Raw genomic sequence first — 26,046 nt, 5'->3', positions numbered from 1 at the left:
CCCTTCCTCCAACTCGATATGGCGTATCGCCACGCCCCCATTCCTCATTTCAAAACTGGATACCATCCGATTTACCTTAATTCTCGCTTTATTTATCTTTTACACTGATCTAGCATGCCGCCAATGTTCCTTTGGGGCGATATCCGACCACACCACAGTCAAATCGCGAAAAGATATCCATAACCTAAGTAAATCGTGCTTGATGTCCCTCACTAACTCATGAAACGGGCGAACCCCTAAATCATTTCCCCCGACATGCAAAACCAAAATTGTTGGGTGGCTTATCCAACCTGACACTACTGTGCACATTCTGCATAAACTTGTTCCAATTCAATCTCCTGAAGCCCAACCACCTGATGACCGCCACGTCCCTGGAAAAACTGAGTTGTCTTCCCTCGTGCCGCAAATCTGCATGCCTTGCGCCCCAATAGACATAGGAGTCACCTACGATCCAAACCAACAGGGGATTGGAACCTACAAAAAATATAAACAACTTACAATTCATACTGATTAACAAGAAAAATGCCACACCCAACATGAAAAAACACCCTTACCCCATAAGGTCTAATGTAACTCTTATAACGCCCTGAGTCTGCACTACTTTCAGGGCTAAACCTCAAACTGCTTCCTCGGTTGCGGCCCCGATCCAAAATGAATGAGATGCAAACTGAGAAGCATCCAAACCCAAACAGTCGGGGCTTGCCGAAAAACCGCGACAAACTGGAATCTGGAAAGAAAGGACCCATCCTCGTGACATAACAATGGCCCATTTTTCCCCAGCTTAAAAGTATCAAAAGCCTGCAAACAACGAATCGGGCACATCACAGAACTCGGTACTGCACCCAAAACCACCATTTAACCCTTTCCTTCCTTGTCCGTCTTAGACCGCCTGATCCAAAATTCTAAACGACTACCATTAAGCACCACATCCCTAACCCATAGACCTTCTTGTCTGACCCTACTAGGAGACACAATCTCCCAACCCTTAAAGCCCCAAAAAAGGCAAGAGAAAAAGCCAAACGAAAAAGAGCCACCTCAAAATCAGATACACAAACTTCACCCAAACGCGCGCCAACTGCTCCAACACACCAAAAGAGATCGGGCGCCTAGGATCCCCCCGATTCTCCCTTCTTCTAAACCCCCTAATCGCTTGCCTTACCAAAAATGACTTTGTTAAATCCCCATGACCCCGAAGCCTAAAACCAAAGGTCAAAGCCGCACTAAATCTGCCCACCTTCGCTGCTGACCACCCTTTGTCGGCCCCACGCCTCAACCACAATAACAAAGCTCCCACCTGACTTTCACCAGCGCCACTGGACCCACACGACACCAACCAATTCTCCCCTGTACACCATACCGACTGATAGGCAGACCATATGCTAGGAGCCAACGATATCCGGATCAAAAGTTCTGCAGCCTGGAGACCATGCTCCAAAGCTCCGGCGGGCAATCCAAACCCTGCTCCTCTGCGTCAGGAGCCAACGACCGGAAACGCTCCCACTAGAAACGAGACAAGGAATCAGCAATGGAATTCTTCACTCCAGGCACATGAGAAGCAGTAACATATGAATTTATGGACAGGCAAAACAACAACAACTATTGAAGAACCCGAATCACCGGAGGCGAAGATGCCGTCAAACTATTGATCGCACACACAACAGCCATATTGTCACAATTGAAGCCGACTCGCTTGTTCTGAAAACCAACTTTCCACAAATTAACCGCTACCAGAATGGGAAAGATCTCCAGCAATGTTACATTCCTCACCAACCCCACAGCAAATCATTCCTCGGGCCACCTAGTGGTGCCCCCCCGGCCTCTGAAATAAGCCCCAAAACCAACACCACCAGAAGCATCAGTAAACAGATCCAAATCAACGTTACCAACCGCCTCCTCCATCAGCAACGAACGGCCATTGTAGCGTGCCAAATAACTGTCCCAAACTTCCAAATCGGCCTTGTGTTCACTGGACAGACTAACAAAATGATGCAGAGCTTTAACATCAGCCGTGGTGCTAGCCAACCTGCATGAAAAAACTCTCCCCATCAGGATGATCCTACAAGCAAAATTCAGTTTACCAAGAAGTGACTGAACTTCCGGCAGTGACAGCTTCTTCAAGCGTCTCGCCTAAGCTTCTTCATCCCTCAGACCTACCACCTTCTCCTCAGGCAACCTGAACTCCCAACTTACCGAATCAATAACAATTCCCAAAAAAGAGAGGCTCGTACACGGCCCCTCTGTTTTTCCCAGCGCCAATGGGACACCAAATGCTCTGCCACCCAGAACATGGTCCTCAAAATATCTTCACAGTACCTGGACTGACCCGGCCCAATGCCCAAAAAGTCATCTAAGTATTGAATCAAGGTATCAAGACCGGACACGTCCCGGACCACCCATTCTAGAAAGGAACTAAAAGCCTCAAAAAAATGCACAAGACAATGAGCAACCCATTGGCAAACATCTATTAACATAAAACCCCCCTCTCCACTAACAACCCAACAACCTCACACTCTCAGGGTGAACCGGTAACAAACGAAAAGCGGACTCAATATTGGTCTTTGCCAACAACGCGCCCCTGCCGCAACTGAGCACCCAACGCGCTGCCTTGTCAAATGATTTATAAACAACAGAGCAAAGCTCTGGGTCTATCCCATCATTCACAGACCACCTCCGATGATAAGCCTGAACTTCATTGGTCCCTTTTTTGGAACCACACCTAAAGGCGTTACCACCAAATCTACCAACGGAGAAACCTTAAAAGGTCCGGACATCCTACCTAAAGAAACCACCTTATTTAACTTTTCCGTAACAACATCAGCGTGCAACTCAGCTGAGCTAAGGTTCTTCAAAACCTGAGGGATTTCAAAAGGATGCGCAGGGATTCTAAACCCATCACGGAAACCCGACAATAACAGCTTCGCCTTATCTTTATCCGGGAATCTATTTAGATAGGGGACCATCGCGTCCAGCCTAACTGGCGTCACTCCCTTTTGCATCTCTGTCTTTCCTTTGTTTTTCTTAAAACACCTGGAGGCACCATGAGAAGAACCATTGCACTATGAGCACATGTGCTTGAACTTACAAGTGGTCCTGAACTTACACTGGCCTTCTTTAAATTGCCAGCATAAGCTGTATTTTTGAGCTCCTGTCTGTCCTGACTGACCTCCGGTCCCCGAAGAGCTTCCTTGGGATGAGAACTGGCCATCAATCCCGGCCCCACTTTGAAAGGAATGACCAAACTTCGTTGGTGCCGTGACCCGCATCAACCACAAACCTATGTCCTTTTGATCCCATCAAATCGCCAGATGAACTGTCTTCCGCTGCCTAAACTGCTCATCATAACGGAGACAAGCTTGACCCCCACAGACCCTATGCACCTCCCCTATAGAGTCCATATAGCAAAACAAGGTGGAGCAATTCTCTGGAGCCTTTTCACCTATTATGCTTCCCAGAATCGCAAACTCCTGCAGCCAATTCACAAACGTCTGAGGGATCAGGCGCCATCTCCGTGTTTCCTCCTCCTCCTTTTTACTATTCTCCTTCTTACTCTTATACTCTTATCCAGATTAAATTTTCCAATGGAACTAGTGAAAATATCTCTACATACTCATTCTTCCAAATCTTCTCACGCACTTCCTTTGTTATGGTCCCGCCTGCCTCGCTGCATGTACCTCATACTCACCTCGATGCGGCGTCCCGGCGCGTCCCTGCTTGCTTCCGGTCTTCTCTTCCTGCGCGCTCGGCTCCTGCTCCTCCTCGGGTGCGCGCGCGCTCTGGATTCCTCGGCGCACACGTCTTTCATTGAAGCCTGGCCGTGTCTTCTGCGCCGCACTGTGCACTCTGACCCGGAAGATATGCCTCTACTCTCTTTATCAGACCGCCTCTTCCTATCAGCGGTGCCTGATTGTCATTTGCCTTCGTCAAGTGATTCTGGCTGCACGGTGTTCTTTCCTGTCTGGTAGTTCACCGCTTACTCCCGTTATATCTAATCTGGGTCTTCTCCTTGTTTCCTCCTAGTTCCTGTGTTCCTGCCTGCGTTTCCTCCAGTGTCTTCCCTCCAGTCTGTGTTCCAGTGCCCCTGCCTTTCAGCGTGTTCTCCGGTGTCTTCCTCCCTATCCGTGTTCCAGTCACCAGCCTGTCTTCCGTGTCCCTCCTCCGTTCCCTGTCCTCGTGGTTAGTCCTCCTGTTCGTCTCCTCCGTCCAGTCCGCATTCCCACACTCTCCCCGTCTCTGTCTACCCGTTAGTCCTTTCTACCAGCTGCCGTGGCGATAGTCTCCCTCGGGCCTGCCCCTAACACTCCCTGTATAGGGGGTGGTTCACTTGGTCAGCTCGCCCGTGGGAGGTTCATTGTCACGGTCCAGTGGGTCCACCCCATAGATTCCACGACTAATCCTCACAGTACAATCAGGCCCTGGATCCCGCTGGTACTCCTTTTTCCGCGCAGAAAGAGCTTGGGGTTCTTCGAGAGAATCAGAATAGGATCATGGCCTTTTTAAAAGCCATGGAATCCCGCTTATCAGCATTACAGCCCTCCGATCCCGGGAATGCGTCCCAGATGGCAAGTCTCCAACAAGAGCTCGTCCAGCAACGCGACACCCAGGGTCACATTCTTAATTATATTGCTTCGCTGGATAATCGACTGCTTTCCATGCAGTCGGCCCCTGTTCCCGCTCAGCATCTATCACCTCGCCTGGCCAAACCTCCACGTTATAGTGGAGATCCCAAGTTATGCCGTGGTTTTTTAAACCAGTGCCAATTACACTTTGAGCTTCTACCACAACTATACCCTACCGATCGGGCTAAGGTGGCTTTTGTTGTGTCTCACCTGGACGGAGAGGCTTTGGCCTGGGTTAATTCACTTTGGGAGCAGGATGATACCCTGGTTTCCCAACTCGCCAACTTTTTGAAAACTTTCCGTAAGGTGTTCGATGAACCCGGCCCGGATGCTTGGCCTCCACTACCGAGTCCCTTTTTAATCTCCGCCAAGGTTCTCTTTCGGTCAGCCAGTACGCCATTCAGTTTCGTACTTTGTCATCTGAGTTAGGTTGGAACAATGAGGCCTTGGTGGGAGCCTTTTGGCGAGGTCAGTCGTCTCGAATCAAGGACGAGCTGGCGGGTCGAGATACACCAACATCTTTGGAGGATCTCATATCCTTGGCTACTCGCATGGATCTTCGTTTCCAGGAACGGCTTCGTGAAACTACTAGAGAGAGAAGGTCTTCTCGCCCACCTTCGGTTTCTTCCAGTTCTTCTTCTTCACGTTTGGTTCCTTCGCCTCCGGTTTCACCTCCTGAACCCATGCAGGTGGATTGTCTTCGCCCAGCCGAACTACGCCGCAAAGAAAGAATTGCTCAGGGTCTCTGTTTCTACTGCGGCAGCTCGTCTCATCTTCTGCGTTCCTGTCCGGTGAGACCGGGAAACGCTTCCGCCTAGGCCAGGTAAAAGAGGTCTCCCTAGGTATTTTTGAATCCTCTCTACCTTTAACTCTCTTCGTTTTAGTTATTCTTGGTACCACTCGTTTTTCTGAAGTGGCTTATGTTGATTCTGGTCCTGCAGGGAACTTTATTCAGTTAGAGGCAGTTAAGAGACTCCACATTCCTGTCAAGTCTTTGGAGACTCCCCGGCAGTTAGCTTTGGTCGATGGTAGGCCCTTACGGGAGACCGTTACCCTCGTCACTGAAGAAGTGGAGTTACAGATCGGAGCCCTGCATCGGGAGAAGATTGCCTTCTACGTGCTGCGTGTTCCATACGTTCCTATTGGGTCTTCCGTGGTTAAGAACTCATGAACCTGTCCTGGATTGGCGATCGGGTGATGTTCTACGCTGGGGTCACTCCTGTCAGACCAGGTGTCTTCTTTCCGTGCAACCTGTAAAGTCTCTTCAGTCTAATCTGGCACCTGCAGGTTTGCCTTCTGCCTACTGGTCCTTCTCGGACGTCTTCGACAAAAAAGAGGCAGAGAACTTGCCCCCACATCGTCCGTTTGATTGCCCAATTGACCTAGTACCCGGCACTACACCGCCCAGGGGGCGAATTTGCCCACTAAATCCTCTCGAGTCTCAAGCTATGACTGAGTATGTCCAGGAGAATCTAGCCAGAGGTTTTATCCGGAAGTCATCTTCCCCGGTGGGCGCGGGTTTCTTTTTTCTCAAGAAGAAGGATGGGTCTCTCCGCCTTTGCATTGATTATCGGGGACTTAACAATATCACAATTAAGAATAAGTACCCACTTCCTCTAATTCTGGAACTATTTGATCGACTACGAGGAGCACGCATTTTTAAGAAACTGGATCTCCGTGGGGCCTATAATTTGGTCTGTATTCGTTCTGGCGACGAATGGAAGACCGCCTTTAACACCAGGGACGGGCACTACGAGTATTTAGTCATGCCTTTTGGTTTATGCAATGCTCCTGCTGTGTTCCAGGAATTCGTGAATGAAATTTTCTGAGATCTTCTGTACACCTGTGTGGTGGTTTACTTGGATGATATCCTTATTTTTTCTCCGGATCTGGTCGCCCACAGAAAGCATGTTCGTCTGGTTCTACTACGCTTGAGAGAGAATCACCTTTATGCCAAGCTTGAAAAATGTGCCTTTGAACAGCTGTCTCTTCCTTTCTTAGGTTACATTATCTCTGACTCAGGTCTTCGCATGGATCCGGAGAAGGTATCTGCCGTACTCAACTGGCCATGTCCTAATGGTGTCAAAGTTATCCAGCGATTCCTTGGTTTTGCAAATTACTATCGGCAGTTTATCCCTCATTTCTCCTCCTTGTCCGGTCCTATCACCGCTCTGATTCGAAAGAGGTCCAATCCTCACGTCTGGTCATCTGAAGCCTTAGATGCTTTCTCGTCTCTGAAACAAGCCTTTGCCTCTGCTCCAGTACTACATCGTCCGGAGGTGAATAAACCTTTTGTTCTGGAAGTTGATGCATCTGCCGCTGGTGCTGGAGTCGTACTTTCTCAAAGGTCATGTTCTGGAAAGTTGGTTCCCTGCGGTTTCTTCTCCAAGACATTCTCTTCCTCAGAACGGACCTACTCCATCGGCGACAGGGAGCTCTTAGCCATCAAGTTGGCTTTTGAGGAGTGGAGATACCTTTTGGAGGGAGCTGTTCACCCATTTAAAGTCTTCACGGATCACAAGAATTTAGCATACATCCGTTCTGCTCAGAGACTTAATTCTCAGCAAGCAAGATGGTCTTTGTTTTTTGCCTGTTTTAATTTTGAGTTACATTTTTGTCCGGGTTACAAAAATTTCAAGGCTGACGCTTTGTCCAGGTCCTTCTTATCTTCTGAATCTGAGGAGGAGCCTTCGCATATCTTGGATCCATCTAAGGTCATCATGGTGGCACCTGTTAGTTTGTCTTCTCTACCTCCAGGTAAAACTTTCGTTCCTGTGTGCAACAGAAGACAGGTCTTTCGCTGGGGACATGCTTCCAAATTGGCAGGTCATGTCGGCTTCAAGAAAACTCTCTTGTTTGTGTCCCACTTTTATTGGTGGCCGACTCTTCTTCAGGATATCTGAAGCTTCATTGTCTCCTGTCCATCCTGTGCCAAGAATAAGTCTCCTAGGCATTTACCCTCTGGTTTGCTTCATCCGCTCCCTATTCCATCTGCTCCTTGGCAACACATTGCAATGGACTTCATCACCGATCTGCCTCGATCTTCCGGTTGCACCGTCATCCTTGTCGTCGTAGATAGGTTCTCCAAGATGGCTCACTTTATATCTCTTCTTGATTTACCTTCTGCACCTCAGTTGGCGAGAGCTTTTATTCATCATATTTTTCGCATTCACGGTCTTCCTCAACATATTGTTTCGGATAGAGGGGTGCAGTTCACCTCTCGTTTTTGGAGGTCTCTCTGCAAATTCTTGGACATCTCGCTTGATTTTTCATCTGCCTACAACCCACAAACCAATGGTCAAGTGGAACGTACCAATCAAACTCCAGAGGATGATCTCAATGCCCTGACCCCAACAGGCCTCTCAGTCCCAGATCCAACGGCAGCAGGTGTGACCTGAGAGGGTAGCTCCCCGGGAACAAGCCCACCGCCCGCTCTGCTCCCAGGCGATCCCTGTAGACGATCCACTCCAGCCCTGCCGGAGGACAGTGAGGATGATCCCCGGTCCACCGACAGGTCCAGCAGCCCCGAATCTCTTGGGGAGCTGCCTGTCGCTGCCTCAGAAAAGGTTCTCCCCCGATATCTGCGCCCGGCGAAAGAGGCAGGCCGCCTGGCCGGGACATCACCATGGCAACCCGCTGTGTCATCACACGGAGATGCCGAGGACCTGGTGCACAATTGCTCCGCCCCCGGTAGCAACAGGGGAGAAGGCCTATCAACTGCCGCAGGCCCCAGACCGGCTGGTGGATTCCTCTGAGACCAAGGCCTGCTTGGGCGTTTGCAGGCAGGCACCCAGCCCGGAGGTGCTCCTGTGCCGGTGCTGGGACTTGTGAGGCAAACCGGGGGACAAGCGCTCCAGAGGCCAAATGCGCCAGGAACGCCGCTCACCTGCAGCGATCGCCGTGACATCCCCGCTGCCTCCACTGATGATTCCAGACACCTGGGACTCCAGCCAGCCAGGCGGCTGATTTTTGGCAGCCACCCGTAGCCTCTCCAGCACCTGCTCGATGGATCCCATCTCGGTAAGCAGAGAGATGGGGAAGGGACTGCTCAGTAAGCCTCCGGAGCGGGAACTGATCAAACCCCACCCACACCTTGCCCTATAAACCCCCCTTTATGAATATTCCACCCCCACTAAAATAACCCCACCCCCTCCAACCCCGTGTCATGCTGGCCTTTGCCTACGCCGCCTGGGGTGGAGGGGGGCGGCTCGCTCTGGCCTGTACTTTACATATAATGTATTAATTACCACAGCAGCACTCATCTGACCTTCAGGGCACGTGCACACGTATAAATAGGATACAATACTGACCCATGATAAGCCCCTGTGAGGACTAGTGGAAGGGGGCCATGGGATCGTGCTGTCCTCCCCCAACTTCTGTCACTCTGTTCTGTGTAGCTTTCACCTCACTCTTGCCCCCTCCCTCTCTTCTTTCTGTCTCTTTAAAAGGGTTATAACTAGGTTTTATTAGGAGTTCACAGGGTCATCTGTGAAACGAAGGCCAGTAGTCGTAGTACCAGCAAGGCCAGCAGTAGTAGAAGGGGAGTAGTCGTGGCTGACGGTGGCAATACTGGCACACCCTGGCTCTCTGCCACATTAACACATTGTAGCCCACTCACTTGTAAGTCAAGGTCCATTCCACACTTCTGGGGTTCCTTTTCTTTTAACACCATACAATGATAGTCAGAGTCCAAGTTCATCTTCAGCAAAACTATTTTACTCGGCTCGTCCAGTTTAGTCACAGAAGCAGCACAAGATTCTTTGCAGAATATAACCATTCCGTTCCCTGTACTGTCTCTCTCTCCTCCAGGAGTATTACATTTCCACACCGGATCCGCCGGTACCACAGCTTCTTGACTGGTCAAACCCCGCCCGCTTCCCTCTCCGAAGGTGAAGTTGAAGGATGGCTCTTCCATTCCTTGCTAGGCCATAGACCTCAGATGTTAAGGGTTGTTCCCACTAAGTTAGCTGCTACCATTCTTATGCTGCTACCATTCTTATGCTGCCTTGATATTCTTCCACCACTGTGTGATTGTCAGCTCTTAGGCCCTGGACTGCTGGGCTCCTCTGCTTAACCCCTTTCTGCCAGCTGACGGAATAGTACGTCAGCTGGCAGATTCCCCGCTTTGAGGTGGGCTCCGGTGGTGAACCCACCTCAAAGCCGCTACATGTCAGCCGTTTTTAACTAGCGCTCCCGGCCGCACGGCCGGAAGTGCTCGCACCGCTGACCCCCGTCACATGATCGGGAGTCAGCGGTGCATTGCCATAACAACCAGAGGTCTCCTTGAGACCTCTATGGTTGTTGATGGCCGATTGCTTTGAGCGCCACCCTGTGGTCGGCGCTCAAAGTACACCACCATTTCTACTACATAGAGGTGATCTGTAGGTCTTTTATTAAATAAAAATACTTTCACATGACACTAACTATGATACATTACAAATAAAACAGAACAAAACATAAGAACAAAGCTCCAATCAGACGGCAACAAACGACAAAAAAGAAACCTACTAATCAGGGACAAGAAAGAAAAATTCCAATTAAATAAAAAAAGCAAAAACAAAAGACAACAAACAAAATACTCATAACTTACATGAATACCCCTGTAAAAAATTATAAATAATAAATAGTATAAAATCATGTAAGACCCCCGGCCCAGCTTCATTCATACTACTATATACAACCCCAACTACATTCACACCTTCCTATATACAATATTATATACAATATATACACTATAAACACATTATATACCGATTTATACAACGCCGCAAACACAACAAAACTCTACTGGTCCCACTGCCTTACCTTACAGCCACCCGCTTGCACCGCCACATACACCCTACAACAAACCTAAATACGATACAGTGTACAAAATTAACTTTTTTTTTTTTTTTTTCTCTTTTTCCATTTTTTTTTTTTTTTTTAAATATATTTATAAACACACACCTACACTAACTATCCCGCCACCCCTGATCCAGCTCTGGCCACAAAGTTCAGGAATTATCCGAGCTAGGATCAGGCCCCAAAGTTTTTCCCCAGGCGAGGCCTGGGCCAGGCCAGATCAGTCTCTTATCACCGCCGTCGATCCCCCAAATCCCCCCACCTAAGACCCTCTATTATACACACTATATACAATATATACAATACACTATATACAATATATACATAAACCAACATCACAGAACACAACCTACATACTCACCACCCAAGGCTCAAGTTCGATGCCTGCAAACCTTCTATTCAGGGAACAGAAATACAAAACAAAAACCTAGGGTGTAAAGATATCAGCCCACCACCAGGATATAGGAGCGCTAACGGACTAAGGCACCCCGAAGGAGAAACCCCTCCAGAGATGGGCCGCCCTCTGGGCACCCAGTCCTTCGCACTCCAGAGAACGCACCTTCACCAGGGCACCTAGGATGCTGCTACAAACTTCATCTACACGGAGGATTTTACTCTGCGTCGAAACTAAAACTCGTGCGTTCCACGTGAAGTACCTGACCACTGCGCTGACTAAGAATAAATTGGCTCGGTCCCTTCTCCCGAGGTCTCTGAACGCTCCATAGGCCCACTCGGCATAGGACAGAGTGGCCAGCCGCGGCCAACCAATGGAAGCGCCCACCCTGTTGTACACCTCTGTATTAAAGTAACAATGAAGCAGGAAGTGCTCCATGCTTTCCAGCATGGTAGCGCAAGCCTCACGGGGACAATTCCTGTCCTCGGAGCTCCTGTACTTCAAATTGTCCTTCACATACAACTTACCTTGGAAGCAGCGCCAAGTCAAGTCTCAATACTTCTTGGGGATCCTGCTAGAATTTAACAAACTTAACCCAACCTCTAGATCCCGACTTGGGCAGTCCTTGAGGACCAATGGTTTCTGAAAATGCGAAAGCAAGACCCGCATGTCGAGGAGTTTCCTCGGGAGGGACCTCACTTCCCACATTCCCAGACCCCACCGGCGCATCATTTTCAGAACCGGGGTAACATAAGCCGGGAGATGCCCGTGCGGTGTGCGGAGATCCTTCAATCTTCCCCCTGTCTCCCATTCCTGGAAGAAAGGCTGAAACCATCCCTTGCAGGAGAATACCCACGGAGGAGCCCTCTCTTTCCAGAGGTTTGCCACGTTAACTTTCAAAAAGGTGTTCACTAGAAACACCACGGGGTTCACCATATTCAACCCCCCTAGTCTCCTCGTGCGGTAAGTGACCTCCCGTTTGACTAGGTTCAGTCTATTCCCCCATAACATCTGGAAGAACAGACTGTAGACCCGTGTCCAGAGAGGCTCTGGTAAGACACAGACGCTGCCCAGGTAGATTAACAAGGGGAGCAGGAAAGCTTTGCACAGGTCAACCCTTTCCCTCAGGGTCAAAGACCAACCCTTCCATTGGTCCACTCTTTGGGCGACACCTTTGATTCTGCCTTCCCAGTTTTTCGTGGGGTAATCACCCTGGCCAAATTCGATGCCTAGGACTTTGGCATGTTCTTGGGGTTCGGGGAGGGTGTCCGGAAGATCAAACCCGGGATCCCCGCCTCCCAGCCAGAGACTCTCACACTTGTCCTGGTTGACCTTGGACCCGGATGCCTCCGAGTAGCTCTCCACTTCTGACATCACCACCATCGCCTCCTCTTGCGAAGAAACAAAGACGGTAACGTCATCCGCGTAGGCCACTACCCTCAGGATAGCCTCCGGCGCCACCCCGCCCATCCTCACCCCCACCAACGGTCCACAATCGACCCTTCTGAGGAAGGGATCGATCGCAAACGCGTAAAGCAAAGGGCTAAGAGGGCAGCCCTGACGGACACCGGATCCTACCCCGAAAGGTTGTCCAATCCACCCGTTTACCAGAGGGAAAGTCTCAGCCCCTGCGTACAAGGTCTTAAGCCAGTCCACAAACCCTCCAGGCAGACCATACCTCAAAAGAGTGGACCAGAGGTACTCGTGGTCGACTCGATCAAAGGCTTTTGCCTGATCCAGGGTCAGCAAGAACCCCTTCCAAAGGCCCGCCCTGCCTTGCTCCACGGCCTCTTGGACACCCAGAACAGCACTGAAAGTGCTACGGCCAGGAACGCAACAGTGCTGAGCCTCCGAAAGGAGCCGCGGTGCAAACTTCACCAGCCTGTTGAAGAATATCTTAGCCAAAACCTTCCTGTCCACATTGAGAAGTGATATGGGATGCCAATTCTCAATGCGTGACGGATCCTTACCCTTTGACAAAATGATCAGAGCCGACCTCCTTAATGATCTCGGCAGAGTGCCCGAGGAGAGACACTCATTAAACACCTGAGTCAAGAGGGGGACCAAGGAGTCCCTAAAAGTACTAAAGAACTCGGATGTTAAGCCATCCGGACCTGGCGATTTTTTGGGCCGGAGCCCATCGATCGCCAGTCTCACTTCCTCTTCTTTGATCGCTTCTGCCAAACCGCCCAGCGAGAGGTCAGCCCCTGGCTCAGGAACAGCTTCAGCCAGGAAAGCCGACATCCTGTCACGATCCAGTTCCTTCCTTCCCAAGAGGTGCGAGTAGTATGAACTGACGACCTCCAAGATCCCTGATCTGGACCTTCTCAGGGATCCCGTACTGTCCATCAGCCCCGTCACTATCTTACTATTCACTGACATCTTGCAGCTTCTGTAGGGGTCAGGCGAGTAGTACTTCCCGTAGTCCCTCTCAAAAACCAAAGATGCGTGCCTATCGTACTGACACCTCATTAGCAAGGATTTCACACTGGAGATCGCCTCGCGGCTACCCCCAGTCGAGACAAGATGCTCGAGTTTCCTCCTCAGGCTCTGATACAGGCGATCCCTGTTCAGGCTTCTGAGGTTCGAGAGTTGCCGGAAGAATCTCGCCACCCGATGTTTGAACATCTCCCACCACTCAGACTTAGTGTTACTTAGGCCCAGCAGCGGTACCTGGCTCTGAAGAAAATCCTCAAAGGACCGTCTTACAGCTTCTTCCTCAAGGAGTGACGAATTCAGCTTCCAATAACCTCTTCCCATCCGAGGAGTCTCTGTAACGCTCAGAGAAAACATAATCAAACAGTGATCGGAGAATTCCACCTCCACAACCGACAACGGAGAGGAGACGGCCTCCTCCTTCAAATAAAACCTGTCTAACCTAGACCTGCACTGACTACCTCTAAAAAAGGTGAACCCCGCGTGGCCTGTGTTGTGCTGGATGTGGACATCCACCAGGCGTGCCTCACTTACTATCCTATTTAGCGCGACGCAATCGTAAGCCAGCCGGTCTCCGGAACCTCCTCTATCACAGGGTCTTGTGACGTTGTTGAAATCCCCTCCAAAGACCACCTGCCGACTCGAAAATAAGAAAGGTTTGATCTTCATGAAGAGACACTTGCGGTCCCACTTGGACTGGGGACCGTAGATGTTAATGAGCCGAAGCTCCTGTCCCCCCATGGAGACATCTAGGATCAAGCATCTCCCCATTTCTAACTCGATCAATCGTCTGCATTCAACCGCTGCGGTCTTAAAAAGGACCGCCACCCCGCTATACGGCTCGGCCGCAAGAGACCAGTAGGAGGGCCCGTGCCTCCACTCCCGCCTTGCTTTATGCATGGTTGATAGGTCGGTCAACCTGGTCTCCTGCAAAAACAAAATGTCGGCGTCAAGTTGGCCGAGAAAATGAAAGGCCGTGTACCTTGCCGCTTCTGACTTTATGCTGGCAACATTAATGGTTGCCAGCGTCAACGGGGTGGGTGCCGCCATCATGATTGATTGAATTAGATAGCCTTTTTCTTCCCACCCCCAACAGTTTCACCCTCTTCCTCTGACAATGATGAGTTTTTAGTGCGCTTAAGACAAACAGACTCATCCATTCTCTCCTTACATACACTCTGGCCCTTGTCTGGTGGTCCTGAGGTAGTCCCCCCCAGAAGGCTTTGTATTTGCCCCCTGAGAAGAAGACCCAGCGACCTCCTGAGCCCCAACAACCTTGTCCGCAACCTCCGGCCCCGGGTTCCCATCGCCCCCCTCTGGAGGGGAGTCCTGAAGGGCCCGGAACCGGTTAGAGAGATCCACCAGAGGGGGGGTGGCTGGACCTTCCAATGGCACCTGGATCAGGGCTACGGAGTCAGAGGGGTCGCACTCCAAGGATGAGGCTCGAGGCCCGGACCCCCTCTTATCCTTAGTTGTTTTCCTGTTACCCCTTTTCTTTTGCTGTGACCACTCCCCCTCTCCCTCATCCAGACTGTCACCGGATGAAGGTTCCTGGGCAGACATGGCGTCCTTTTGCTCCTCCCTTTCAAGTCTCTTGACTTCCTCGCTCAATTCGCTGTCTTTAGGATCCTCAGCTGCAAGTGAAGCACCCGGGTCAGAGTTTAGGGTCATTACTCCCTGCCCCCTGTTCCCATGGCGCTGCTCCTGCCGCCTGATATTGGATGGCGGCAGCCTGCTCCTCACCGGTTCCCTGCCTCCTCCGCCTCTGCTGGTCCCTTCACCGGCGAGATTAGTCCCGGCTTTCGCCTGTCCTGCACTCGCCGCTTTCAGAACCGCATTGGCAAAGGAACGCGGACAGCGACTGAACGGGTGACCGAGGTCACCACACAAGTTACACCTAATCCTGCCACAGGTAGCAGCGAGATGGCCGAGGTCCCCACACAGTGCGCATTTCTGGGTGGTACACTGCGCACTGAAGTGTGTGGGGCTGCCGCACCTGTGACAGACCTTAGGCTGCCCCCGGTAGAAAATCAAGATCCTGTCCCTCCCCAAAAATGTTGAGGAAGGGATATGGGTAACGGTGTTTCCTGAAACCTTCAATTTCACCATGAAGGTCCAGGCTCCTGACCAGATACCATGCTCATCGGGTCTTCTCGGGAATACCGACGATGTCGCCGTATCGTCCAACCCAGGTGGAGATGTCGACACAGGAAAGTGACTCGTTACTTGTCAAAACGGTCACCTTCCTGACTGAGTTCTGGCGGGATATTGCTACAGGGAGGAAACCCTGCCATTCGGGGCGACCCCGAGCCAGCTCATGGCGAGACCAGAAAAGCTCAAGGCCCTCCGGTCTCACGAAGCTGACATCGAAGTAGGAGGTCCCATAGGGATGGATCAAGGCGAAGATGTCATATGCCACGAAGCCCATCCCCAGCAGGAGCTCAGCAACCTTTGACCGATCAGGACAGGCATCCTTGCTTACCCACTGGAGACGGGCCACGTTCCTACGGTTACTCCTCTGCCCCGGTGTCGGCAGAGACCAGTCTCTGCCCCTCTATCTCGGAAGGCGGAAAGACCGTGTCTCTCTATCCAGAAAGACAGATCAACCTCCCTCCCCTCTACATTGATAGAACTCTCCCCTCTCCTCATGGCATCCAGGAAGCGCTGTTGCAAGTCACCATCCTCAGGGTCACCAGACAAGGGCGCACTACTACCCCCAGCAGTGACAGCTGCTGAATAGCTTGGGGCCGAAGCCCCCGCCACCGCTGGGGGGGCAGCGGGACCACTACCTGCTTCCCCTCCACCAACACCAGTAATGCTCTCCTCATTCACTCCTCCACTACTCCCATCATTTGCAACATCACTACTCCCACCATTCACTCCACTACTACCATCATTTCCTGCACAGCTCCTTTCATTCCCCTTACCACTGCCACCACTTCCCGCCACTTTATTACCTGTATTGTCACCATTTGTCCCAGTGTTCTCTGCACCTGCCAGTGTCACATCCATTCTTTCCTCACTTGTGTCTGGCTTCTCTGCACTCACACCTGCTGGACCGGGGGAGGGGTGCAGCACCACACCCGTTTTCCCTTGATTGGTGCTGACTCTCTGTTGTGTCTTTGGAGCGCCTTGCCCCCCTACTGCAGCAGTTTGCACTTTATTATTCTGGGCCTGCTGCTTGTTGGGGGGCGCCGCCTGCCCCGCACCCACAGACTTCAGGGTCCTGGTGGCATGCTGGGGCGCTGGAGCACTCTGTCCCTTTGTCGCAGCAGGGCGCCTCGTGTTCCCTGCAGATGATTTATCCTTTTTCTGTCCTTTTTGGACACGCTGCTCCCCTGTCACAGCTGCGTGCCTGTTCTCCTTTAAGGCGCACTGCGCCCCTGTCACAACAGTGCACCCTCCTTTCGCCGCACCATGTTCCTCGGACCTGCCCCCCACAGCCCCGGCGTCGGCCAGCTCAGCCGTAGTGAGCAGGGATGGAGTCTGCCCACACCGTCCCCCTTTCGCAACGGCGTGGACACCCACCTCACTCTCCCCGGCCCCGGTGATAACCGGCTTAGCTGCAGAGGGCAGGGAGAGAAACTCCTCGGGGTCCCCTATGTCCGGCGCCGTGAGTACCTCCACAGCCTCGCCCCCTGCACTGTTCCCCGCACAGATGGCAGCACCGCCGGACGTCCTCCTCCTCTCCCCACCTTGCCTATGCCCCGGACCCACTGCAGAGCCCGTGCCTTTAGGTTTGGTGGGGTTTACACAGGAGGTGGTAGGTGTAACATCAGCCATAGGTACATATTTGTAACTCACCACCTCCCGTGCGGTCTCCTTCGTCTTCTTCTTCCTCTTCTTAGTTTCCTCTGCTGGCTCGTCCTCACCAAAGGAGAAGCGGTCCAGGTTCACTGGAGACTCCAGCTGTCGGATCTCCTGTAGCAGACCGCCCTCCTCCTCTTCCTCCGCTGACACTGCAGCCTGTGCTGTCGGAGTCCTCTGCCGTGTCGGGAGGCCGCTTCCCTGTTGTTGGCTCTGCAACTCACTCTCCCGGCTGGTTCCAGCTTGTAGGACTCCAGTTACAGCCACGTCTTCGTCCTCCTCCTCCTCGTCGCTTAGGACGCCGGCTGGCGGCTCTCCTGAGGTATTTAACCCCTAAATTTCTGAGAACCGCCGCTGGTTCTTAAACCTCTCCAGGAAGGGACCTGCACTTTTCTCAATCCCCTCCCGGAGGAGCACTAACCGGACCACCTCATCTCTGAGGGCTCTGAACCTCTGCGAGTTCGCGGGTCTCTCCTTATTAGAGGCTCGGGTATTCAGGATCCGAGCTACCCTCAGCTCCTCCTTCAGCCCGGTCAGTGCTTTGCCGGCGTCCTCGTACTCACGTAGCATGGCGACCACTCGAGAGGAGAAGGTACTCGTGGACTCGCCGGAGCTCCTCTCCCCCCAGGATGTTCCTGGGCTCTCCTTCCTGGGGCCTGGGGTGCCCCTGTCTCCCTCTCTGGGCGGACGATGAGCCGTCTCAGGGTTGGAGTAGGTGGGTAAGGTTTTTCTCACCCGTCCCGACCTCCTCAGTCCTTCTTGGGCCGGTTGCTGCTGCTGCTGCTGCTGCTCTCTGTCCCCCGCCGGCACAGACCGGGGAACAGAAGCCTGGGAAGCCATGCCGGCCTCCCAGGAAGCCTGCCTCTCCCTGGGGAGAAGAGAGGCAGACTCTGGCCTCCTCCTGGAAGTCCTGGAGCTCACAAAGCAGGTGCTGCTCCTAGCAGGGTGTGACTGATTGTGGGCACCTGTCCTACCTAGAGGTGATCTGTACTTCACCTCTATGTAGCAGAGGCGATCGTGTAGTGCATGCTTCTAGCCTCCTATGGAGGCTATTGAAGCATGCCAAAATTAAAAAAAAAAGTGTTTAAAAATAAAAAAAATATAAAAGTTCAAATCACCCCCCTTTCGCCCCAATCAAAATAAAACAATAAAAAAAAACAAAAAAAAAAACCTACACATATTTGGTATTGCCACGTTCAGAATCGCCCGATCTATCAATAAAAACAAAGGATTAACCTGATCGCTAAATGACGTAGTGAGGAAAAAAAATTAAAACGCCCAAATTACGTTTTTTTGGTCGCCGCGACATTGCATTAAAATGTAATAACGGGCGATCAAAAAAACATATGTGCACCAAAATGGTATCAATAAAAACGCCAGCTTGGCACGCAAAAAATAAGCCCTCACCCGACCCCTGATCACGAAAATTGGAGATGCTACGAGTATCGGAAAATCGCGCAATTTTTTTTTTTTTTTTTTTTTAGCAAACTTTGGAATTCTTTTTCACCACTTAGATAAAAAATAACCTAGACATGTTAGGTGTCTATGAACTCGTAATGACCTGGAAAATCATAACGGCAGGTTAGTTTTAGCATTTGGTGAACCTAGCAAAAAAGCCAAACAAAAAACAAGTGTGAGATTGCACTTTTTTTGCAATTTCATCACACTTGGAATTTTTTTCCCGTTTTCTGTTACACGGCATGGTAAAACCAATTATGTCGTTCAAAAGTACAACTTGTCCCGCAAAAAAATAAGCCCTCACATGGCCATATTGACGGAAAAATAAAAAAGTTATGGCTCTGGGAAGGAGGGGAGAAAAACCGAAAACGAAAAAACGAAAAAAGCTCCGGGGGTGAAGGGGTTAAACGTTTCCCCATACACAACTGTCCTATCCTTGCTCCGGGCTCACACTAACTAACTTCAGGAAGCTCCACCAACTACTCTTTCTTAGCACCTCCTAGCCATACAAATCCTATTGGTCTAACTAATCCCTATCCTATTCTATTGTGCTCCCCTAATGGTCTAAGTCCTACACTATCCATATGTCTTTATGCAGCACCCCAGAGTCCTGGTTGTTGCAGTACTGTGCCTCCGCCACTATGGGGAGCTATGGTACGTCTGATTGCACTAAGGAGTTTCTCTGACCAGGTACACTGACACCACACTTCACACTCCGGCCACCAGGGGGGGTGGTCCTATCTAGTAGGCCACTCCTCACAACTCTGGTAAAAACTGGGGGTTGGACAGGAAGACAGGGAGAAGTAGCTGGGAAGAGCTAGTGAGAGGACCTGTCAGGGATGGGATCCTGGCAGACTCCTCAGAACAGAACTAACCAGTGCACAACGGGAATACAGTAAAGAAGTATTGGGACCAGAAGGAGTCGTGCTGTTAGACCGAGGCAACATCCTTCTGAGGCGCAAACAGTCGGTGGCCGGAACGCCGAGCAAGTAAGAGACTTTAAGTACACTGCAAACCACGGCCGGACAGCTAATTATAGGTTGGCTGTCTCACTTAACACCTAAGCAGACAACGGAGGCAGTTGTGGGAGAGGGGCGACTCTAGGGTCCCGGAAGAACTCCAGGCCTACCCCGTCATACGGGTGCGTCCTACCATATCATCTGGGGGACGGAGAGAACGAACATCAGAGACAGACAGAAACAGTTGTGAGGACTATCCCGGGAGCTCAGCAGGGAAGAACTACAACACCCAGCGCTAGCAGGTAGACACTGATTCCCACCTGTAAAGAGAACTCCTGATGTGCCTTTGGACCGGCCGGTCTCTGACAACCCAGTTAACAGCGCTCTGGACTGAGGTCTCCAAAACCTTCAGTAAAGAGGTAAAGAGACTGCAACCTGGTGTCTTCGTTATTTACCGCGACTTGCACCATCATCATCACTTATTGCACCGGACGTCCCCCACTGACAGACAGGGCCACGGACCGGGTCTAGCCACCGTGACAACCCCAGGACTGAGGCCCAGAGGCCCGGCTCCGGGTACCCCTCGGCCCTGCGGCGGTGTGGGGGCGCTCCAACTTGGCGTCACGAACAGGATTTACTTAAGCCTGAAGAATCAGGTCATGTGTGCCTTGGAACTGTGATTTATTGTGCTTGGACTGTACTTTATTGAAAAGACTGTGTGCTGTGCCATTTACCGCCAAAATTCGCCATTGCCGCGCACGGAGGGAGGAGCCCTAGCTACGCGGGCGGAACCAGCCAAAAGAAGCGCGGAACGGAAAGCGCGGTAAGGCGCCAATCCCGGAAGAGGAACCCCGACCTCCAGCAGGTTAGTGGGAGGAAGGGACAGCCATGTCTGAGTCGGGAGGAGAGGAGGTGGCGGTCGCAGCCGCGGACGTAGGGGCAGCTCCGGTCCACACAGCGGGCGAAGCCGCGGCCCTAATACCACCACCGGTTGCCGCAGAACCCGCTGTTCCCCTCAGCCAGCCGGACACTGCCGCTAACACAAAAGCCATAATGCCCTTTTCTATGCCGTACCTGCCCGGAGCGGCCTGGCTCCCTCGATACTCTGGGGAGTCGCATACATTCACTGACTTTAAGGAAGGGCTCTGCAGCCTGCTCGAGTTCTATCCCCTGACAGAGCCCCAGAAGGTTCATATGATAACCGGCCAACTCTTTGGGGCGGCTCTGAGAGAATTGAAATCCTGGCCCGCTGAGGATAAAGGAACTGCACAACAGATTTTTGCCAAGCTTAAAGCCACCTTTGATACTCGCACTGCTACAGAAATTAAACTGACTTTTTATGGATGCAAACAGAGGCCACAGGATAGCTTACGGGACTATGCCCTTAATCTCCAGGAGGCTATGCGGGCCATTAAGCAGAGTGACCCCGGCAGCATGCAGGATGAGGATAAACTTCTGAAGGAGCGGTTCATTGAGGGGCTCCTGTGCAGTCACCAGCGGGGCCAATTGCACTTCCTGGCCATGCAAAATCCAGACTTGACTTTTGCGCAGTTCAAAGATAAAGCTATCCAGGCATTGCAGGAGCGACAGCCCAGCCGCGCAATACCACCCAGGCGCCCCGCTCTCACATACCACCAGGAGGTGGCATCGGATACCCCAGTTGCCGCGGAGGCCGACGCCCAGAGCTTCGAGGACGACTCCCCTGCAGGACTCCGTCTTCAGATGCAGGAGCTGACCAAGAACGTTGCTGCCCTAGCCCGGACGGTGCAGTCCCTACAGGAGGCCCCCAAGAAAAAGATCCAGCTAGCCTCCGGACCAGAGGATGTTCCCTGGACGCGACAGAAGAGGACCCCACCGACCAGAGGCCGGGACAGCGATCGTTTCCATCAGGACGGACGACCCATCTGCCGCCGATGTCACCAGGTGGGCCATATTGCAAGATACTGTCATTTAAACGAGCAACCCCTGGGGCAAAGGGCCAACCCCCAGGAGTAGGACGGTCAGGCCCGCAGCATTGGAGAACCAAGTATATTGGAGGACGACCAGTTCTCCCTGTAGTGATTGATGGAATCCCCTTGAATGCTTTGCTGGACACCGGTTCTCAGGTGACGACTATACCTTACGTGCTCTACAAACGGTATTGGGAGGACGCTGATATTACTCGTGGCCCTGACGATGATTTCACCATAATCGCCAGTAATGGTCAGCCGTTGCCACAAGTGGGGTATAAGGAGGTCACCATCAAAGTGGGGCGGGTGGAATTGAAAGCCCAAGGGATTGTGATTGTTGATATTGATCGTCGAGAATGTAATCCCATGATGACTCTTGGTACTAATGTTATAGAAAATTGTCTTGCAGAAGTGATTGTTTTGTTGCAACAGGTGGCAGAAACCGCTGGCCACAGTGAGCAACGTGCCCTGCAGAAGGAAATCAGAGCTCTGATGCAGAGACAGCAGGTAGAGCTGACTGGTGGTGAGATTGGTCGTGTCACTGTGAGTGATTCAAACCCCATCGCGATACCCCCCAAGAGTGAAATGTTAATATGGTGTCGAGCAGCCATAGGCCTCAGGGGTAAGGACTACCAGGCCTTGGTAGAACCCGTATATTCAGACAATAGGCCTACTGTTCTGACAGCCCGGGGGGTGGTCGACGTCCGTCAGGGGAGAGTGCCCGTACGTGTCCTCAATTGTGGGGAGGAAGAGGTTCACCTCACCAAGTATACCACGCTCGCCAAATTGTTCACTGTCAATAATAATGTGATACAGACACCTGAACCCTTGGTCCCGTCAAACTTGGCGGAGAACAAAGGTTCTGCAGAGCCCTCGAAGGACTGGTGTCGGGAATTGCATGTGGGCACTGACTCTACCCCATCCCATCAAAAACAGGGGGCCTACAGGGTGGTACACGAGTACAAGCAGATATTCAGCAAACACCCCTCAGATTTTGGGCAGGTGAAAGGGATCCAACATCACATCCCCACGGGAGATCACCGACCCATAAAAGAGAGATATCGCCCTGTACCCCCAGCTCATTACCAGTGTGCCAAGGACATGTTGCGGGAAATGAAGGAGGCTGGGGTGGTGAGAGACAGCTGTAGCCCCTGGGCAGCTCCGTTAGTCCTTGTTAAAAAGAAAGATGGTACAATGAGGATGTGTGTTGATTACAGGCAGTTGAATCGCATTACACATAAGGACGCATACCCACTGCCTAGGATAGAGGAGTCTCTGGCTGCCTTAAAATCTGCTAACTACTTCTCTACCTTAGATCTCACCAGTGGGTACTGGCAGGTTCCTGTAGCGGAGGCGGACAAAGAGAAAACGGCCTTCACGACGCCAATGGGTCTCTGTGAGTTCAACTACATGCCCTTCGGATTGTGCAATGCTCCCGGAACGTTCCAGAGGATGATGGAGTGCTGCCTGGGACACCTGAACTTTGAAACCGTGCTGCTATATTTGGATGATGTCATTGTCTTCTCTAAGACCTACGAAGACCACCTGAAGCACCTGGCCGAGGTGTTTGAAGCCCTATCCAACTTTGGCTTAAAGGTGAAACCGTCCAAGTGTCATCTGCTGAAACCTAAAGTGCAGTACCTGGGCCATGTGGTGAGCGCTGAAGGAGTGGCCCCAGACCCCGACAAGGTCACAGTGATTAAGGACTGGCCAAAGCCCAGTGACCTCCACGAAGTCCGGCAGTTCCTCGGGCTGGTAGGCTATTACCGGAGGTTCATTAAGGACTTCACCAAGAAGGCCGCACCCTTGCAAAACCTGTTGGTGGGCCAACCAAAGAAGACCAAGGGGAGGAACACCCCCTTTGATTGGAATGAAGAGCTGGAGGAATCCTTCACCTGTTTGAAGTCGGCACTGACGGGAGAAGAGGTACTGGCTTACCCCGAATACGACCAACCGTTTGTGCTGTACACAGATGCCAGTAATGTGGGACTAGGAGCCGTGCTGTCTCAAGTCCAGAAAGGCAAGGAAAGAGTGATCGCTTACGCCAGCAGGAAACTCCGTCCCACGGAAAGGAACCCTGACAACTACAGTTCCTTCAAACTGGAATTCCTTGCCCTTGTCTGGGCAGTGACAGAGAGGTTTAAGCACTACCTGGCCTCCGCGAAATTCACCGTCTTTACGGACAACAATCCGCTAACGCATCTGGGTACTGCCAAACTCGGGGCTTTGGAACAGCGGTGGATGGCCCGGCTGTCCAACTATGATTTCACCATCAAATATCGGGCAGGACACCAGAATGCCAATGCCGATGCTCTGTCCCGAATGCCCAATTTACCAGAAGTGGGAGAAGACCCGGAGGCACTTGAAGAGGTGGAGCTGCCTGCATTCCATCACCCCAAAGCCACCCAAAACTCTCATCAGGTGAAGAATAGGCACAAGAACCAACCGGATGCCACGCTCAATCCCCTGCCCCACCACGGATGGGCAGAGACCCAGGATAGTGACCCCGCGGTCCGTCAGGTGAAGGAGCTCTTGACGCAGGCTGGGTTGCACCCTGGCCCAGATGATCCACAAGAAACCCAACAGCTGTGGAAGGGGAGAAGCAAATTGTTTATCCATGATGGCAAGTTGTGCAGGAGGAGCATCGACCCACGTACTCATGAATTGGTGTGGCAGATAGTGGTGCCAAGGCGAGATGCGCCCATGGTTCTGGGAGCCTACCATGATGGAGCCGGACACTTCGGATGGAGGAAGCTAGAGAAGCTGCTCCGAGGGAGGTTCTATTGGATTGGCATGAAGAGAACCATTGAGAAGTGGTGTCGGGAGTGTGGTCCATGTAGTCTGCGCAGGAAGGACCGTGACAGTCAACGGGCTCCCCTGCGGCCTATCATCACCAAACGGCCACTCGAATTGGTCGCGCTGGATCATGTGAAGCTGACACCTAGCCGGTCGGGCTATATCTACGCCCTTACCATCGTGGACCACTACTCCAGGTTTTTGGTGGTTGTGCCTGTCAAGGATCTAACGGCTAGGACTGCCGCCAGGGCCTTCCAGCAGCACTTTTGTAGGCCCCATGGCTACCCAGAGAAAGTACTGACCGATCAGGGGCCTGCATTCGAAGCGGAAGTGTTCCAAGAATTCTGCCAGCTGTACGGGTGTAAGAAGATCAGAACCACCCCGTACCACCCTCAAACCAACGGGATGTGCGAGAAGATGAACCAGGTAGTAATCGATTTATTGAAGACCTTGCCTGTGGAGGAACGGAACCTGTGGCCGACAAAATTGCCTGACCTGGTGGATATGTACAACCACATCCCAGTAAGTTCCACCAACTGTACTCCAGCGTACCTGATGCGAGGAAGGTCTAGTCGGTTACCCGTTGATCTGGACATGGGGGTCCTAGTACCCGAAGATACCTCGCCGGAGGCAGATTGGGATACAGAAAGGCAGCGAAGATACCGCGAAGTACAGGAGTGTGTAGAGAGAAGTCTCGCCCAGGCTAGGCAGAAACAAGAAAGGGACTACAATCAACACGCTCCTGCGATTCCCCTGTCACCTGGTGAGCAAGTGCTTAAACGAAAAAGGAGGTTACACAAGCTCGATGACCAATGGGAAGCGGAACCGTATACCATCTTGCCATCCGACTTCGACAACACTAAGGTCTGTCTCATCAGCAAGGACAGAGGGGAGACCTCGACAGCGGTATCCAGGGATCACCTTAAGGTCTGCCCCGATAAGTTGAAAGAGAGGGGCACGGCCCCAGAAATCTCCCCGCCGGTGGAAAAGGAGAAAATGTTCCATACTGTCCTTGGTGACTTTCCCCAGTCCTGGACTCAGATAAACCAAGCCGTTGTGGTACCTGTCGTAATGTTTCAACAGCCGGACCCGCCAGAAACAATGGTGGTACCAGATCATCTGGCTCCACTACCTCAACAAGCCTTACCTGATGAAGCCCTGCCAATCGTTGAACCGGCAGGTCCTCCCTCTGCTATCAGTGAATCTGCTGTATCCACTGTTGATAACCGCAGCTCTGAGAGCCCCAACCTGCCAGTGCTACCCAGACTCACTAGAAGTGTAGTTAGAAGGCAGCGCACTACACCAGCGGTAGCAAGCATAGTGGGCCCTGTTAGGCCAATAGCAACCCCTGCGCTGCGAAGGTCCACACGCAGCACTCAAAACCAAACTCCCCTCCGCTACAAAACTTGGAGGTATTAATAAGGGCTGCTATTTAATTGTAAATGGTTGTATATATATCTTTTTGTTACAGGTTTTTAAATGGACACTAGAGTAATGGACGGTGAATTGCTCAAAAACTTTCATAAGGGGGACCCCTTTGTTTACCCGGGGTCCCCGCTGTTTCAACCACTGAACTGAGAGTCATAAACTGTGCATGACCTAACTTTTGCAACGTTCAAGAATCCTCACCTCCCATAAAGGGAAGCTTTGTTATGTTCAATTGTTATGCTATTTCAAAAATTTGTGTGTTTTCTGTTAACATGTATTATTGTTCTTGTTTTCCCAGTCCTGGAGTACTGGATTTAACCGGGGGGGAGTGCAGCACCCCAGAGTCCTGGTTGTTGCAGTAC

The sequence above is a fragment of the Ranitomeya variabilis genome, chromosome 6, assembly GCF_051348905.1.
Source record: "Ranitomeya variabilis isolate aRanVar5 chromosome 6, aRanVar5.hap1, whole genome shotgun sequence".
Lineage (NCBI taxonomy): Eukaryota > Metazoa > Chordata > Amphibia > Anura > Dendrobatidae > Ranitomeya > Ranitomeya variabilis.
The sequence above is the reverse complement of the archived record's forward strand: the minus strand, read 5'-3'. Positions refer to the sequence as shown.